The 19,867-nt window shown below is 43.8% G+C and overlaps 1 protein-coding gene across 2 annotated transcripts in view; it reads left to right on the top strand.

Moving 5' to 3' along the window:
* The first annotated feature begins 4,384 nt into the window (after positions 1-4,384).
* The window catches only part of LOC6596089 (basic-leucine zipper transcription factor A), a 46,068-nt gene continuing 30,585 nt past the window's right edge, over positions 4,385-19,867 (top strand). The window contains exon 1 of one of the 2 annotated variants that reach the window (XM_002021206.2): positions 4,385-4,487. The gene's annotated coding sequence lies outside the window, so the exon portion shown is untranslated. Of the gene's footprint in view, positions 4,488-6,257; positions 6,279-19,867 lie in introns of those variants that run through there. The other variant, XM_026989727.1, reaches the window with a different exon arrangement.

The raw sequence follows: 19,867 nt of genomic DNA on the forward strand, positions 1-19,867 counted from the left end.
TATCTGACTGTAAATACATAATCTGCTGCTGGCTGTCCCACTGTCCCACTGTCCCAGTGCCTCGAACCCGTCGACGTTGCAGCTTTTGGCCCCGATCCGGCCTGCTTCTGGTTCCCAAAAGATTTCAGCCGCCTCGTGCACCTTGAATACGGATTTGCTTTTATTGCCACAGCTTCCTGTTGCCCTTGCCGTTGCCGTAGCCTCTTGTGTCTACTCTACTCGTCTCTGCCCTTTTCGGTTTTTTTTTTGCTACTGTGGGTTCCGCATTAAGGGTTAAGCAGGTGCTTTATAAACCAAGTTGGGGAAGTAGAGGATACCCCCCAGACGGTAAATAAGGACAAATGCCGTGTAATGGGCAACCTGTGCGTGGCCCGAAGACCCACCAAAAAAACTAGAGGGATAGAGTCCCTTTCGACTTGTATTTGGCCCAGAGAGAGAGGGAGAGAGAGAGAGGGGTAGGCTGTAAAATTTACACCCTAAGATGTGTCCCCAAAGTGCAATCAAAAGATTTTTGTCAGTCACTTTTGTTTAGTTTTCGAAGGTGAAAATGTGAAGATGTCGCGCTGAAATTGTTACCGTTCTCGTAATTACTTAAGCGACATCTTTAGTGGCTCTTCAAATATTTATTAATGCCGACGACTGGTACTTCTCTCATAAATTTAACGATACTACGTTTAACATTGGGAGTGCTCTTCACAGCTCGTATGTCTTAAGTTTTTTGATAGTTTCAGTGGGGGATTAGCATCCGTTGGAAGTTTTTATGTAAATTAAGGAGGGGCGCTTTAAACTTTTGTAATACCATAAAGTAGTATTAAATCTTGTTGTTTTTTTTAAGTTGCTTCTAACTTCTGCGTTGGAAGGGATAAGGCTGAGAGAAAGTCACTTAATTATACCCTTTAGAACGCCTTTACCAATTTGTTGAGGCAAGTTTATAGATGAAAAATGATAAGAGCTTTTGTCCAAAAGGACAAACCCTAAACCGCCAACAGTTGGTATACAAAAATACCATATTCATGTGGTCTACATCTAAAACTTCTACGCCTGATATACCCTTCGATCATTCATTAGATATCCTGCAGAACTAGTCACCACAAAAGCAAATACAAATACAAATTGCCTTACATAATCTACGGCCACAAGGATACCAACGAAAAGCACATAATTCATATACTTGCACGAGCATAACATACAGCCGTGAAAGACAAACAGAAAACACTGGATAGGGGCAGGAGGTGGTATGGGGGGCGGAGGGAACTAAAGGGCAAAGCCGAGCCGAGTCGACATATTGAAATTCATGCTCGTAACTACATACAGAAACCAATTACAATATCAATTTAAAAAGGATTAAAATGGCCATGGCCGAGGCTTAGACTGGAGAAGCATTTGTCCTGTGTCCTGTGTCATGGATCCAGGGCATACTTTGCGGCCTTTTGCCGGAGTTGTATTTAAGATTTGTTCCGTTGTAAAATTGTGAAATTGCAAATTGTATTTGCCATCTTTTTGGCCGAGAAGCAGAAGCAGCATCATTGTAGAGCCGTGAGCGCCAAACTTTTAAATGAAATACTGAGCCAGCAGATTTTCATAATAAATAACGAGTCTTTGCTTGGCATTACACGAGCATAATCAAGCGTAATTCCATTGTGCTATATCATATATATATATATATATATATACATATATATATATATATGTATATGTTTATATTGTATTGACTCAGACATGGACTGAAATCTCAACAAGTGGCAATCCCCTCAGTCTCTCGCCCTCTCTCTTTCTCTTTGTGTGTATTTTTGCATAATTTATCTTGTTTGCTTGATAAACCAAAAATGTTGTACACAAAAGACCGCAATTTATTCCCCAGTATTGACAGCATTGGCTCTATCTCTGGCCTCTTTCGCTCAGCCATAATAGGAGGGTCCTTTCTGTTAGCCATAAGGGCGGAGCAAGTAATTTGGCTAAGTAAAGATGCAGCTGCAGATGCAGATTGAGTGCAGTCTGCAGTCTGTAGTCTGAGGGCGTGCAAATAGACCGAAAATGTTGGGCAGGCTGCAGCACTTCCGGTTTGCTGTCGAGGGGCTAAGCCCCGCCCTGAATAAATTAAATTCAAATGCTCCACTAAGCAATTTAATTTGTAAAATACAAAAAATCAAGACCAAATGAGAGCCTCCCTTCCTATTTCCTTTTCGCATTCTCTTTAATCTTACTGTTGGCTCAGAAACATTCTCCATTCCATCCAGTCGTCTATCTATCTATCCATCCATCCATCGATTGATCCATCCATCATGTCTATCCATGGCTGGGACTTAGGCATGAGACATATAAATCAGTTAAGCATCGTCATGTCAAGTTAACAGGCGATTACAAGGGCTTTACCTGAACAGTTACGTGGCTTGAGAACATTGCAGGAAGGTCAAGACAGTTCATTGGGGTTGTTCCACACAGTTTCTTGGCCATTTCTCTCTTTTAATTCGTTGTTGGGCCAACGATAGATGGATTAAGAGATGAACGCAAAAGCTGGGTATTCTTACCATCATCACAATTATCATAGGAAAACTGTTCCAAAATTTAAATGAAATATCCCTCCAAGAGCAAAGTCTAACCACAGAGAAATCAATTTGATTTGTAAGATTTTGTTAGCCAGAATCGACATCAATATATCAAATTAACTTGCGATTACAAGAGGCTTTGGCCATGGAGCTCCCGCAGACACACGACACACAGGGGGACACACAGGGGGACACACAGGGGGACACACAGGGGGACACACAGGGGGACACACAGGGGGACACACACACCGGACACGAGAACCAATCGAGTGGAGGCGACGCAACAAGCAAATGTCAATTGAAAGGAGAACAAGGAGTAGGAACAACAGTCCTTTTCCTTTTCCTTTGCCTGGCCTCCGAGCCCCCAACGCTTGTTGGCAAAAGAAATTAAACACACAAAAAAAGGGAAACACAGAAATGAAAGAAAGTTAAGCCCCCAAGACAATTGGCAATGGTTGGGCCTCTGGCGAAGTGATGGGATGGGTTGGGACTGGATGGGACGGGATGAGATGAGATGAGGCAGAGCAAGCGGGAAGCAGTGGGTGGCCCGGATTGGGGGGCAGGTGGATCTGTGGCATTTGTCTCGACTGTCTCGTTGACATGACGTTGCGCGAATTGTGCTCTGGTTTTGGTCTGTGTGTCTGTGACTGTGTCTGTGCCTCGGCTGTCGTCTGCCTCCAAAGTGAGCAACACGCGCCGATGATTATGTTGCCGCTGACAACGGCGACGGCAACGGCAACAAGAAGAGGAGTGGAGCACAGAAACCACAGGAACAATAACCGAAAACAATAGGGGGGAAGGCCCTTGTAGATTAATCGTTTCTATCAGAGCTATATTGGATATACATATGTATGTATATGTACAATTTTGGCCAACTTATGCTTTGACCTTTGCATCTTGTTTCCTCTAAAAGATTTTGCAATAACTACTTATACGAAATGGTAATCCGATCACGGTGTTTTCGACTCATATACAATATATAGCGAAATGCACAAAGAAAGGCCAGCTTAAAGCTTTTGTTCTGGTTTGATTATATACGGTATATAACTGGGTATGTATACCAAATGTATGCTTATAATAAATATATATATATGTTTAGATTTTTGAAAATCCTAAGGATCTGATTAAAATCATAATAACATTTGCCAACTTACACAGAAGCAAAACCAGACAACTCCGAACTCTGCCATCAGCTGCCAAAAGGACGAGGGCAGCTTTCGGATTCGACTTGGCGGCAAATGTTGTGCGGCACGAAGCCGCACTATTCATTGACTAAAAGTGACGCATGCGCTGTGGCCACACACACAGGGGACTCCGATTTGGTTGCATTTGGTTCTGGCCGCAGTTTCAGTTCGTGTTTGCCACTCGTGCGCTTAGGTTGGCACAAGCGGCGTATGGGTGATATTTTTGTTGGTCCCTAGAGTCTGCCTGTTGGCCCGCTGCTACGTCTGATTGGATTTTTGGCGCAAGAAGTCTAAAAAGCCGGCTAAAGTGCTCCGCGTGCGTGTATGTTGCCGGAAATACTTACGGGTAATCGAAAGGCAGAGGCCAGAAAAGAAAGACGAAAAAAACACCGAAACAAATTCTAAGAAAATTAACTTGGGCCATTCGTTAGGAGCTGGCTATGGCTGCCATTATTATGTTTTTTTTTTAGCTTTGTGCCCCCTGCTTACTCGAAAGTAGGTTAATTGACGTGTGTTGTGGGTGGATCTACAAGGAAAATAACAACAAAAAGATACTTATACATAGGTATATAAAAAACAAATACCAGAACAGACGCAGAGGCAGTGCCAGAGGCAGAGACAGAGGCAGGAAGTTAAGTGTCCAAGGGCCCAGTCCTGAGACCTCCCAAGAGATTCAGTGAAACGCGCAACACGCGACGACATCTCAAAGAAGATTAGATCCAAGCTTAAACTTAAACCAATCTAAAGCTAATCCAAGGTAAGAGATTGAATTCGAATGAATGCGTTGTCTATACTTTAACACTCATGTATCAATTAAGCTCTTATCGAAATAAAGTTTCCATTTGCTTTCATTTCAATGATTACAACTTTTTAATGGCCAGTTTTCATAATAATTTTTATCTGCCAGTAAATTGCCGAAGCAATCGAATTAAATGTATTTGTTAAGTATCTTTTGTTTGCGGTTGAGCGAGTTTGTTGCCGATAATTTTGTTATTCTTCAGTGGCTAATTTTAATTGGTTTTTGGTATGAATGAGTTTTGTAAAGCATGAATCAATGAATCAGATGTGTGCATCGATTGAACAGCAGTATGGGCTGTGTGGGGCTCTAAAAGTTGTATACTGACTGTTAATGGTAGGAAAAACATTGAGTTGGCAGACAGATTGACTGATTTAATTGGCTTTTATGATAATGTTTTTAATACTGAAAGAAATCATTCAAATGAGGATAGGTTTATCGTTACAGATTACAAAACTAACTACCTTAAACCAGGGAAATCCGTAGTATACCTTCGAAACTATTTGAAATGTCTATTAGATTCTAGTCTTGGGTAAATCCTGAAAGTGTTTTTTTAAGCCAATTTCAAATATAATTCGATCGTTTTATAAAAATCTTCCTGAATTTATAAAAAACTCCGATATTTGTATCCTATTTGGTTAACGTTTCCAGTTGAGTAGAATTTTGTCTACTCAATCGTGATCTCAGTGTCCCCTTCCCCACCATTTCTGCATTGCCACTGCAGCAACTAAATAAAAATAAAAATGAAACTGAAATAAAACATATGCAAAATAAACTTCAAACAAATGTCGCCGCACAGAGTTTTTGGGGCCATCAAAATCCACAAGCAAAATGTAAAAAAGGACTACAGAAAAAATTAAAATAAACAAAGTGAGCAAAGGGGGCAAAGTGGGCAGTGCCTTCATGGGTCGGTCGGTGGCGTCTCTCTGTGTGCCTCGAAGGCGGAGCTCCGCTGCACATATTTATTAATTTTTTGGTTTTTTATTTTTTCCTCTTGCCCCACCAAGTGGTGCGTGTGTGTGTGGCTGTGGGTGTGTGTCAAAATTTAAAAGCATTCTTGCCGGGCTGCCTTTTGCTCGGGTCCGGGCGATGTCCTGGCAGCTGCCTCTCTCTCGCTGTGTGTGTTGGCGCTTTGTTTTATTATTTTGCGGAAGCTGCGAACCAACATTTATAAAAAGGTTTTTCTTGCTACGTGAGGCACACACCAACAAACACACAGAGGAGCATTGCTCTCTCTGCATTACCGTTATTTTATGACGGAAGTACATTTAAGCAGATTTTTTCCACAGGACTCCCTTCAGACCCAAACAAGAAAAAAAGGGCTGCAGAAAAAGAGCGCGCGCGAGAAAATTTAAATATTTCCCTTAACGCGCTGTGCTTTTCATTTGTGCCGTCTCTCTAAAATTTATGACCAACCAAATTGGTATATGCCCTCGTTCCCCCCCTCCCTCCGTCCTTTCCATCCTCTAAAAGGCAGCAGCAATAATAAAGACAATACCGACAGTTCCCTTCGATTGCTATAACAAATAAAAAGAGAAGAAAGGACTGTGACTGCGAGGTCCCTTCGGTTAGCAAAACATTGAAAAGCAAAAACACCTACTATATAAAATCTGACTTAAAGCCACATATTTCATTAATTGAAATTTAATTCAATTGCCAGAAAGATGGAGAGTGCCAAGTGAAAGTCAGGACGCAAAATACGCATAAATTTCAAACGCACACATACCTCGGGGTGAGAGATTCTTTGCCCAAGTAAGTGACTCAATAAATAAATTTACCTGCCAACATCTTTCTGGCAGTCCTGGGGGACTGATTGTTGTTGCCTCTGGTCTTGCTTAGCCAAGGTGGATTTGTGTGGGCCAAGTGGGTGCTAAAAGATCTGAGGAATAGCTTGGGGGCATACGAAAGAAGGGAGCTATAAGGCCTGAGTGTTCTTCATTTGAAAACCAAATTATATATGAACAATTTAGAAGGATTTAACGATGGAAAACTAAGGTGTTAGTCGCAGAAATATTATAAATTCTATGATGTAACTCATTTGCAAATACGTATATATACCTATTTTTTCAAATGAAAGGTAAGCCACGCTTCGAATACTCCCCTCGATCCCATTTTAATTCCACGGCTTTGCACTTACTTTTGATGGTCTACTCCTCCGCTTTCAGTGAATTATTATGTGCCATGTGTAATGATCTAATCTAGGCGACAGGCATACATATAACAGCACCCGAGGATGAGCTGGAAAGAAGCCGTGGAAACGCAAACTCGAATTTACACAGCATTAAAACAGTCTGAGAGACACACTCCTGACAGGCGGGACAGGACAGGACAGGGCAAACACAAAGTGAGGAAACGTAGCAGAGCTGCAACGTTTATTAACTAAGTGAGCTATTCAAAATCAAAGCAGCAGAAAAATTCACTGAGGAGGAGAGCGACTGGCAGTGGAGGGTGGCAGAGTAGGAAAATGTGTCGCCTGATTGTCAGGCAAATGTCAAGCTCAAGCTGCAGCGCGCCTGAGGGTATGCCAAGCCATGTCCCCATCGCTGCAGCGGTGCCTTTGCCTCTGCCTCTGCACCTGCAACAATGTGCAAGACATTTATGGCACGAGATGCCGCTGGCAGCAGGCAAATGCCTTGAGTGGCATCGCAATAGCTGTGGCAGAGGCAGAGGCAGCGGCAGCAACATCCAGGCATTCTAATGCTGCCTCGAAGACATTTCCGTGGTGCGTTTGCCAGAACGTGGAAAGCGCATTAGCTTTGTCATTTATTGTCGCAGCGACTTCGAGGGGAAAATCTGAAAGGAAAGTTAAAGACAACTTTAAGTTATCCTTTCGGGCACGAGCGTACCCTTTCGAGTGACACTTTTCCTAGTGACACTCAACCCATCAAATTGTACACATTTTTAATATGCACTCCAGGGACAACTAAGGAACTGGCTATGTGGAGGCAGCCGAGTGTTGGATTTGGACTCGGGCAAATGTCAAGGTTCCACACGCCTCGTTAGCTGCATTTTCATAATTTATCAAGGCCCTGGCTCTAGCCGGGCTTTAATAAAAGGTTTGAATTTAGAATTTGCCAGTTTTCTAATTTATTTTAAATGACACAGACAAAGACGTGAAGTTCTTTGTTCCTCTCAATATCATCAGCTCCTCGCCACTCTCCATCTCTCCGCCTCTGCATAAAAAGTGTGAACAATTTTATTGTGTGGAAAATTTGCTTGCTCACATGAGTCCCCGTCTGTGTGTGTAACTGCATGTGTGTGTGTGTGTGTGTGCCCAGCTGCCACTGAGCGGAAAATACTCTTGCATAATTTAAAAGTGCCCGCATCATTCATACGCAGTGTTGTACGCCTCACGTTGTGCTCTATGCTCGGTGCTCGGTGCTCGCTGCTTTGTGCTTTGCCCCGCTGTGCCATGCCCCATGCCCCATGCACCATGCCGAGCGGCCAAGGTAACAATGGTAAGGTCGCTGTTTGTCTGCCTCTTTTTTTCGTTTTCGTTTTCGCTTTTTTCCTAGTTTTTCCATTTTCCATTTTCCATTGTTTGTTTTAAAGACTTTTTTCGGCGTGCCTGTTTAGAAGGCCCGCCCGGATATGTGCAGGAATGTGCGTTGAAATGTTGCATTTTCCGGATTTGTTGCCGCAAAGTTGTGATTGGACTGTGATTCATAAAAAGTCTAGTGGGTGGATAATTGGCTTGGGTGTACATTTTAGGGGAATAATATTTCTACGATATGTTTATTTCTCATAAAACAACATGAGCTTGGTTGTTAACGAAAGTTTCCCCATGATTTGCGTTTGAACTTTACTTTTAAAGTTAAATCCCACCAGAATTGACTCTCCTAGAAGGCCCTCTTATCTGAACCAATATTTTGACCCACATATGAATCCAATTTCGAAGGCCCTCAAACTCCACTCAAAAACGATAACAGCTTCAAGCGATTTCAGTTTCAATTTTTGTTGGTTTTCCATAACCTTCAACAAGTCCCCCCCACCCCCACCCCGCCCAGATAAATCTCTATAGGCGTATTAGGCGTTCCATTCTATCCTCTCCTGTTCGGGTCGGAGCACGAGTTTGGTTAGCTAATTCCTTGAAAATTCTTAAATTCCCATTTGAGGACACAGAGAAATCCCTTTCAATTGCCACCAATTCCCCGAGTGGTGGACCCACCGCCGACTGCCTGACAATTAAAAAGCTAAAAAACTACAGAAAAAAAGTGGGAAATAAAGGCGAACGGAACGAGAGCCCCACTTGAATGCAGCTAACCATGAAAGCGCGTTAAAAAAGCATTGCCTGCACACGGCTCTGCCGCTTTTGTAGCCGAGCCCCAGCGTCCAGGCCGGCCCATCAAAAATGCATGCAAAATGCCGAACCGAGGGCCAGGGTGGCGGCAGTCAGCAGGCAGCAGGCAGCTCAACAATTTTGCCTATGGACACGGTCCAGCTGAAAAATAGAGAAAAAATATAAATCTTAAATGCCCTGACATGTGTTCACAGAAAAGTTGAAGCTTATAAAAAAAAGAAGGAACCCAAGAGATTTGGTGGATAGAAACTGATAATACCCTTACATACTCAGCGAAAGTCTTTTTAAAGTCTAGTACCGATCATTCCATGAGAGCTATGCAGAATTTAATCGAACTAGAAGGCCTTAATATGATCGATTCGATTATTGGAAGAGTTCAAGTTTAGGTTTCAATGCTATCCTCGTCTATGATTAATATTTCAATTGTTTTAATAAGTGGGTAAGTGAATTCTCATCAGGGCTGTACGTATTAATGTACATACGAGTATTTAAGAGCACCTATAGAACCTTTTCAGTGCCCAAAAATAGTCAACTTCAAGCAAATACAACCGCCAGCCCGGAGCACTCTGTTCTCCCTGTGCACTTTGTGAATTATCAAAGGGCCGAAACAAACCTTTGCTCTGAAGGGGGTTGGAGTGGGTGGAGTAGCTGTTTGGGTGTCTAAGTGGGCGGAGTAGCTAGCTAGTTGTGTGGTTCAGTGGGTGGTTCGACTGGGTAGCCCAGCCCTTTGTACATCGGTGTTGCTTAGCAGCAAATTACTTGGCATGTCAGCGAATGTTGACGACGCGTCGACAAATTTTCCTGGCCAAAATAGTTTTCTCCACTCATTTTCCCAGCAGGTAGCGTTTTATTCAATAAACCATTTCTTCAGCTCCATATATGTGTGGCGGCAACAATGTTTATGGGTCTATGCACTCGTATGGGTATTTGTGTGTTTGTACTCGTATAATATGTAGATTTTGATGGTAAGAAAAAAAAAACCGAAGCGGTAAATCAGTAAACATGCATTCGCATGGGAGTCCGGGGTAGGCGGTGGCGCTGCTCATGATTTATAAGCAATTTCTCATGTTGCATGCAATCGTGTGGCAAAATGTCGGGGGACAAGTGAGTTAGAGATGAGTTCTTGTTTGGGTGAATATTTCGAGATCATGGAAGGCTTGACTATGGAAAGAACGATCTGGAAATCGTGATATAAGATTCGGCTTTGCCCACAGCTTGATGTAGCAATAGCTGGACATTATAGTATATTTCTATATATAGCATATTTCCCCTAAAACTTGTAATTATTTATATTTGAGGCTATATTTAGACCAAGTCAAGCACATTCCGGGAATAAGCTTAATAAAGGGCAAATCTCATCTGTCTACGCTCATCTCTATCTTTGGCTTTAGTTGAATAGGCAAATTTCTTAAATTTGCAGACACATACCACGATACCCACTCAACCCATGGACATGGGCAGAAAACGAGGCCCCGAGTAGAACCCGGCAAAAATGCTTATATTTTTTATGCGCAAAATAAATTGAACTTGAGGCGAAGTGGATGGATGGGCCGGGGGTCTGAGGTTCTGGCTAAAGGCAAATCATTTTGGAGTAGACGAAAAGCGACGAAGCGCATAAATTGTTGGCTCGTCTTACACACACACACACACACACATACATCAGCTTAAAAAATACATCATACAACATACAGCGCATGCCATACATATAAAGCCAAGTGAAGTTTGAAAGAGGCGTCCAAAATGCTTGAGTTGTGTTTTCGCTTTGAGGGATTATACCTGCCGGAAAAAAGGGAGCCCAAGGGGTGCCCAAGGGCAGCCCAAGACGTGGCAGACAGCCACGAACCCACATCCCGCTGAAAGCTCATCTCTAGAGATTCCTGCCTTAAAATTATGATTTATACTTATATTATAATTTTCCTTCTCCTTCTCTATGCTTCCCTCTCTCTGTTTCTCTTGTTTTGTAGTTACTGATACTGTGATATTTTCGGATTTAAGTTGAAATTTGTGTGCCTTATCCTTGCCACACCCAGTGCCCCCTAAGGGCAGTATTTTTTCACTTTAATCGCTGTTGCTATTTCGTATATACGAGTCCCGTCTGTGTGCTTGATGTCTCCATAATGTGACACAAAGTGGGGCTTCTCCTTCCGCTACTGGTTCCAATGGGCACATTCATTTCTCCATGGCTGTCAAGCGGAAAGGTTCTATCCTTATACGTTATTCTTATACATAGTATTTGTGGTTAGTGCAAATCGATAAAACACCTCAGCTGCCATCGCCATTGCCATTGCCATTGCCGTTGCCGCCGCAGCCTTGCTGGTACTGCAAAATGGAAGCGGAGCTCTCTTTTGGTAACTATTTTCTAGCACTAGTTCCCCCGAGTTTTTTTTGTTGCAATGTTTTCACTTTTTCCCCAAATGATGATGATGATGGGGATGTGGTTGAAAAGATGTCAATGGCTTTGGCCTTGCTCTGTTGATTTCGGGAACATTTTGTGGAAATTACTTGGGCATAAAAATCGATGCCCGATATCGGTTATGATAGCGAACAGGTAACGATGCTTGAACAGATCCAAATGGGTCTTGCGGCTGCTCATTTGGCAATAGGTGAATCGAAAGGGAAGAGATTTTGAGTGCCTTAAGATGGGAGCACAGAACAGCCGCCGCCCCCCATTATGGGGATAATACAGTAAATGGAAATCCCCCCATCAATTGCTATGCGAGACTGCTCGAAGACACACCTGTTCGTTCGCCTTGGGCCACTCTCTGGTGGCCTGGCCAAGGAAAATCGATTCACTCAATTATGGGGGTGCTCGGAACTGCACTCTGGTGCAAGTTTAATGCCAACTGCAATATATTCTCTCTTTGGCCAAGAGAGCTTTAAGGCCAGACAATGCTTACGCTGGGAAAATCGTCAGGGGACACCAGCCGGGGGCCATTCTCATTTTGTTTGTAATGTGTCCAATAATAGTGGCATTACGCCCATTTAACATGCACAAACACTGGCAAACGAACACGAACACGGGCACAGATGGCCGACTCTCGACTGTCGATGTCGGTGTCGATGTGCGTGAGCATACGCGTGCATAAAAATGTCCTTAACCCACTAGCACTACCACTATCCGGGGCTAATATTAGCATAATGTGCGTGTGCCTCTGCCCCACTCCAAGAGCGAGTGGGAGTATGTGGGAGTGTGTGTGCAAGTGTGGATAACAAAACCAAAGCCGCTTTTGGTGAGTAGGCGCGTGGCAGGGCAGGCACCGTTTCCCCAAACAGCCAGCAGACAGCAGCCAGCAGACAGCAGCCAGCAGCGGGGCCAGCCACAACCCCACAGTCTCACAGCCCAGAGTTGCCAACATCCTACTGTACTGGCGGCTGCCGTTGCCATAAACAGACAAGCCACATCAACCGTAAATTCCTTTGTATACCCTGCTGCCAGAGGATGTACTGGAATTAATAGAGTACCATGTACTGCTTGGCTTGATACTGGCGATATAAAGATGATTATGGCTTTGTGATCAGAAGCCATCATTTACTGTCATTGTCAAAATTAATGGATCAAAGCCACACAGGAAATATAATCACTACTGACGCTCTGTAATTCTCTCTGTCCATCTATCTTTCACTTTACATCTTCACTTTCTAGAAAATTTAGATGAAAAATGACTGACAAATCTGCTAAATCAGTTCATCTCTACCTCGTTTTTTATCGAAAACTTTTTAAGGGTATGAGATGTGTCCGGGTAAGCCAGACTTCAATCTTGCTTTCCTGTTAATTTACACACAGCCTATGATGTATGCACTGCCATACTCCGAGCGTATTCTGTCCATTAAAGAAAATGAATCTCACTCCCTGTCTCTTTCTCATTATCGCCCTTTCTCCGCTCCTCTCTATCTCTCTTTTCACATATTTATATGCAGTCAGACGGTTCCTATTTTATGCGAAACGATCTGGCGTAAAATGGCCAAACGACATTGATGCAACCGTTTCCGTTCGTCATGCCCTTTCGTTTCATTTCACCTCGTTCCAGTGCCCCTTTCACCATCTCTTGTCGTGGGCTTCTAGTGCCATTGTGTGCGTTCTTCTGTTTGTGCTTGTGATTGTATTTGTATGCTTGTGTGTGTGTGTATGTGGAGGCCTGTCCGGTCAAAGATTAAGCACATAATGGGCGCGTGCCCCGGCCATTCTGTGGCTAAGCCTGAGCCGCGTTTTTAATAACATTTTATGCCATTCGGGATCTGGCTCTGGTTCTGGTTCTGGCTCGGGATCCCCCCTTTATTTGGGGGTACGTTCAGCAATAAATGAGCCGTTAAGCGCTTAAAGTTGGCCAAGACCCGCAAATACACACACACACATACATGTGTGTATGCGTGTGGGTCTTTACGTGTGGTTGTCTTTTGCGTGCAAGGCCTTTTATTGCCGCTTTATTGTGGCCAAGTGGCGGTGCCTGGCCTGGCCCAAAGAAGCGGCCAAGTAAAGCGTCATAAACGGGTTAATGACTTGGAAGTTGCTTTTAATACGTACAAAAAATGTTGAGCATTTGCCGTTGTCTGCCTCGACTGGCACTCAAGTGTTCGACTCGGCTCTTGAGGCCGTCTTTATCGTCGTCGTGGGCCCGCTCACATGCTGCTCCATTCTCCATGCTTTATTGACGGCCTTTCCCCTTTTGGCCCCGGCTTTTATCAATTTAATGTCGCTTGTTTGCTTTGGCACCAGTCGCCGTATGATTATTTTTTTATGGCTAATTTTTAATTTGTTTGCGAACATTTTCAGAGGATGTCACCCCTTGCCTTGGCTTGCCCTGCCTTGCCCTTCCTTTATCGGCGGCTGTCAGTGCTGGCAGTTTATTTCAGTTTTCCGACATTTTTCTGCATCCCTGAATGGACAACCAGTTGCAGAGTTTTCCCTCTTTCTCTCTCTCCCTCTCTCTCTGTCTCTCTGTCTCTCTCTTTCTCGCTGCCATTTCCTGTTGTGTTCTCAATTGTTAAACATTTCCGCTTCCGTTGCCTACAAATGGGCGCCCATTTTTATTTAACACTACGAATGGGTGCTCTTTTTGTTCGGGGCCTGCCGCCGCCCCTTTCCCATCCCATGTGTGTATGTGTTAAGGGGCATAAATATTTTATGAAGCTATTTTTTGATTTATGCCTCCATGTGGCAGGCATTTAGGTGTTAATAGTTGCGTGTTATATTCTTAATGTCTGCCTCTGTCAGTCCTCATTTCGAATGCCCACAACTGTAGTGCGGTCGCTGTGCGGGCCCCAATCATTAAAAACAGTTTTGGAATAATTATATACTAAATTTAGTAATGTTTTGATTGTGTTTGACATGGCGAGAGAGGAGTAACAGCTGGAGTAGCAGCAGAAATCCCACCCTTACACAACACACGACAAAAAGAGCTTAAAAGTTTTCTTAAAAATAAATTTCCTTTGATCTTTTGTATTTATTTTCTGGTTATTGTATAAATTAGCAGAAATAGGACACCTTTTAGTTTACATGTCATATAACATGACAGAGATCTCCTCTTCCTTTGAGACAGCTCCGTCCTTAGCCCTTCTACATTCCTCCTTTTAGACGAGTATGTGTGTACTTATATAAGCCACAGCTCATCAGGCAACTCATCTACCGTTGCGGCCATTAAAAGATATCAAGCAATTCAAAACATATTCGAAGTCCTACGGCTGATGGCTGGAAAATAAAGTAAAACAAAAATTCATTTTGACGTCTGTTTTCGTTGCTCTCATTCCTCCCACTAGCTGGCTCCCTTCTGCCATCTCCTTCCTCGTCTTCTTTTTATACTCGTTTTATGGCTCACTTTTTATTTGGCTTTCGTTTCGTGTCTCACGTGCACTTCATTTTGTAATTACCTCGGGCCCCGAATGTGGCAACGTTCTAAAAATTTGTCGAGTTAATGACAGAATGTTTAAAATTGCCTTTTGTAAAGAACATCAGTGAATAAATTTACACACACACACACACACGTGTATAGAAAGAGAGGCACACACACACGGACACACACAGACTGAACACAGACAGCACACGACTTCCGTTCGCCATTTGCATTGGGGGCGAGTGTAGGGAAAGGGAAGGGCAGCAGAAGCAGGCAAAGTCACGTCGCAGCATTTTGACTCCTGGTCTCACTCGGTCTCTGGTGCCTGCTTTCCTTTTCGTTCCTTTTATGCGCCTAAAAGTATGCACAAGTTAATTTGATTTCGCTGTAAGTCAGACACAAAACTAAACCCGCTCGTCGCCCTGCCAACTCGGGCGAAAAATCAAAATTTCCGCACATTGCCTATTTTTCAAAGGAGCAAGCACACACTCACACACAGATCCAAACCCAAGGCCATGTATACGAGGGTACAGCGAAATTTATTTGAAATTTATGCCCATGTAAATGTACACGAGTATGGATGCATACGTATGCCTGTCTCCGTGTCTGAGGATTCCGTTGAATCGCTTCTTGATTCAGTAGCCTAAGCGCGGGTCTGTCAATCGAATATATGTCGTACTCCTCCTCGTACTCGTACTCGTACTCGTATATAAAAATGTGTAACTGTACGTGTGTTTGGCTTATCTGGCTTCAATCACGTGCTGCATGGCACTGTTGTCATTCAACGATGTTAAAATTGTACAGCAACCAACCGCAGGGAAAGCACAGGCAAGCACAGAAAGAGCGGGGGAAGCATCTGTAGAAATAAATAAATGTAAGGCATAAATACATGCAAATAAAATTAACAAAACCCGAAATAGTGGCAGCAAGCACCAGTTTCGCTGTCCTCCAATTTCATTGGCTTTTTTTTTTGCTCCGGCAAATTGTTCGAAAGTTCCGGAAAGGTGTTCTGGCAATCTCTTTGAACGTAAACTTTTCAAAACCAATTGGAAATGAATATTCTTCTTGAGCGAAAAGTTTTGGTAAGAAATTGGAGCTGAAAGTATTTTCTTTTTTTTGAGGAACTTCTGTATGGACTTTGGGAGAATACAAGCCAAAGAGGTGGCAAAAGATAAAATGATATCTTTCCATAAATATGGTCGCCCAGTCTTTTACCGCTGAAATGTGCGAGAAATCGACTTTGGGAATATCCTCACACAAGTGTGTGGATGAGGGCCGGAAAGTGTGCCCCTCCTGATGTGGCAATTGCTGCTGCCTTATTTGCCGTCACTGGCCCATCCCGCCACTTAATTTCCTTTGGCATTATTTGCATCCGTGGGTAAAACGCTCTCGAATCTGTTGACTTTCTTTATTGGCATTGAAGATAAAACTCAGTTGAATTTCACATGCAGGCAGCTGGTAAATAAAATCAATTTTGAACAGAATATACGTTTATTTATTTATCTGCTTGCGTTTTGTATTTCATTTCGTTTCGCTGGAAATGATTTTAAAGAAATGAATTAAATTATGTCATAAAGGAGAGCAGACACAGACACAGACACAGGCGCAGACACAAGACCCAATCCCAAACCTCGACGGCTGGCAGTAATCCCATTTAGCTCCATCAAATTGTTATTGATTTATTATTTTGGTAATGCAATTTACTGAATCAGGCCCCGGCTCTGAATTATGAGCCGCAAATGGCGTCCAGACCGCGGAGAGCACGGAGCAGTCGAGTGCCGGGAGCCCGGAGCGCGGAGACCAGAGCAAACGTGACCCTGCGACCGGTCGGCTATCTGGTCACTCAATGAAATGGCTGCGGTTTCTGGTTTGGTTTGGGTATCGCCTCGGTTTGATTCTGGTTTTGTTTTAACTGTTGTCGATCCATTTTTATGCAGTACATATTGAACAGATTAATTGCAGGCTGCCACAGAATGTGGGAGGGATGGGATGGGAAGCGAATGGCGCTGCAAGGAATATGAGTGATGTGAACATAATGGAAATCATAATGGAATTATATGGAATGCTTAACAAGTATAATATGTAAAGATTGGCTATAGCCCAGAAGGATATGCTGTAATCCACTTATTTTATTTAATGCTTTAATTATTAAGCAAATATTGAGTGATACTTTCATTCTGGCTTCACGATTATTTAGTGGAAAACCCAGTGCTCATCAGTTAAGCCCTATCGATTATAGCTTCATTGATTTTGTAATCATTATTTTGGCTACCCAAAAACAGTAAACCATTTCTACATCCATCCTTAAGCACTAGCCAACCTTTCTAGGCGGTTGGCCACAAATACCTCTGCCACACCGGAATGTAAATAACTAAAACAAAGATTAAATTGTGCAGAAAAATAACTAAAGCCCAGCCAACTCGAACAGTTTACACTCGGAGAAAACAAGCCCCAAGTCGACCGCAAAAAAAGAACTACTATGGTCAACCACAAAATCCCCAAAAAAGGGCAAAACCAACTTCAGGCTCATAATCATGGACTTGGTCTAGCACTTGACGGGACAGGGACCATCAGGATGAAGGGGCTGTGAATGGAGCCGGGGGCTGGGGCAACTGTCATTTTGGGACTCGAGCTCTCAATGGGCGGAGATGGAGATGGACTTTCACCTATCTGAGAGGCTTTTTCTTTGGTTAAATGATGTGTGCATTAATCCTTTCAGCATGCTTTTCACATTTTTCTTGTGCTCCTTTTACCCTGTGAGCTCGCTCAATCACTCAGGGCCCTCAGCACCTGTGACAAATGTTCCGGGCATGTGGAGAAATGACAGCAAAAACAGCTAAGAAATCTACACATACCGACTAGAAGATACCTATCACTCGGCAACTGTCCAAGCAAGCCACTTAAAAAGATAAGAACAGAGGGGGAATTAATAAAATACTTATGCCATCGAGACTAATTCTGGTATATGTATCTGCTTGATATGATCTTTAAAGTTGTGGCTTCCATATGTGTGTTTCCCTTTGGTTTCGGTAACACTTCCCGCTGACTGTTTCAAGCGTAGAGCACACCTTTCGACTCGAAAATTTCTAGGTACAAAAACTACTCTGTACAAGGTCATATATTTTCGTGTCGCTTTGTTGCTTTGCATGCTAATGAAAAATTAAAATTTCCACTACAAAAACTGTGATTCATTAGGCCGGAACAGGCAGGAAGGCAGTGAGGCAGTGGGGCAGGCAAGGAAGAACAAGGCATGCCACGCCAGTGAGGCACTGAGGCAGTGAGGCATTGCCGGTGAATAATAAATAAACACGCTGGCTAATTAAGTGAGGAGGAGCTCGCTCTGGCGCTCCCTGGGTGCCGTGTGCCCCATTTGCATTATACCCATACTTTTGTGCAATTTGCATAGCACACGTGTGTCCTGTGAGAACATTGCCCCATTGCAGGGCCCATTCGCCTGGAAGGGGCAATCGATAGGCGGGAAAGACAGGGCGGGACCGGGCAGGACAGGGCAGAGCAGGGCAGGGCAGGGGGAGCGGAACCTGTGAATTAACCATGACCAGCTGTTGGCTAAATACGAGCGAGTACGAGTGCGTGACGTCAGCTTCTGGCCATTTATGAATTATGAATTAAAATTCTAGTTAATTAAATGCTCACAATCGCATACGAAAATGCTGCGGCACTTTTTGCTGCATTGAAAGGCGCTTAATTTATGTTGCAGGGTTGCAGGGTTGCAGGGTTACTGGGTTGCAGGGGTATTCTAGCCAGCGTATTCTCTACTCTCCCCGAAATCAATTGTGCAGTGTGTGAGCGAGAATGCTCCCTAATTTGCTTTCCTTTTCAGTCTGGGCTGGGCCGCGCCACTCGCATAACAGCATCAATTAGCCATAAATTCTCATTAGCCAAGAGGGAAAGCAATTCCAGACAAACTCAACCATAAATAAGCCCCAGATCCAGAGGGTTGGGGGGTAGAGGGTAGAATGCGGAATAACCGCAAGCAGTTGCAGATGGAAGCCCATCGCTCAGATGGAGACGGAGGCGGCAAACCGAAATAATATTAGACACTTCACACCATGCCCCACTACTATTCTGATTAGAGGCGACTGGGGTGGACTGGAGTGGAGTGGCGTGGAGCCATCATAGAGGGGATGAGAGTTGGGTGTTCCCCCTGTTTGGTGGGGCGGGGGGTCATACAATTCACAATTACAATTATTTTTCCTAGTTTCCCGTTTTCCGTTTCCTGCTTCCAGAGGCGGCTGCTGCTACTGCTGCTGCGACGCATAAAAATCGCAGCTGTCAGTTCAAAAAGCCAAAAACTTCAGCAACAGCATCAATTTTCCACACGCCAGCGAATTTTAGCGCCACCAATTCAGCCACACACACAGATACACACACTCACTCTCGCACAGAGATCAGGCATGGACATAGCCTCACACACACACACACACAAGCCCACGGATACACGTATACGCACACAAACACAATTGGGGAAGACATGTGAACGCAATTTTCACGTGCAAACTTTGCTCTTCCAAAAGGCAACAAACAAGCGGAGCAAATAAACCAAGTGAAATGTGTGCTGGGGAATTGATTTAGACGAAGTTTAGATACTCTCTCTCTCTCTCTCCCGCTTTCTATCTCTGTCTCTGGAGGGAGATTCGAGAGGATAGATTTCAATGAGAAAGATGGAGTGTTAGAGTCCATGGGTTAAAGCAGCAGCAGCAGCAGCAGCATCAGGTAAACTATTAATATATATAAAAGCAGGTGTAGAAAAGTTGTGATAAAGATTTGAGATAAATCACGTTCACATCATAAACTGAAAGTTTTAGTGAAGTGAGGAATTTCTGCATTTCATGGCGTTGCACCCAAAAAGAGGTAATCAGCAAAATCCCCTCCAGTCTAACATGAGAAAGAAAGAGAAGGGGAGAGCGCGAGAGAGAGTGAAAGAAGGAGACAGAACGATGACCAAGCCGATGACGATCTTATTATACTCCCGCCACGAGACCCGCCACTGTAGGGCATCCATAAAACAAGTGTAGCGCTGTGGCGTGGCATAAGTTGGGGCAAATAAAGTAAAGTAAGCTGCACAATTTTATTTCGTGCGTTTCGGGCATGCTCCATGCTCCATGCCCCATGCTCCGGGAGTGGGGCAGAGAGAGAGTTCTGTCAGCAGGCGGGCATGAGGCTTGTGGGGCCGCCCGCGCCCTGCCAGCTAA

Source organism: Drosophila persimilis, unplaced genomic scaffold (assembly GCF_003286085.1).
Source record: "Drosophila persimilis strain 14011-0111.01,24,50 unplaced genomic scaffold, DperRS2 tig00000431-arrow-pilon, whole genome shotgun sequence".
Lineage (NCBI taxonomy): Eukaryota > Metazoa > Arthropoda > Insecta > Diptera > Drosophilidae > Drosophila > Drosophila persimilis.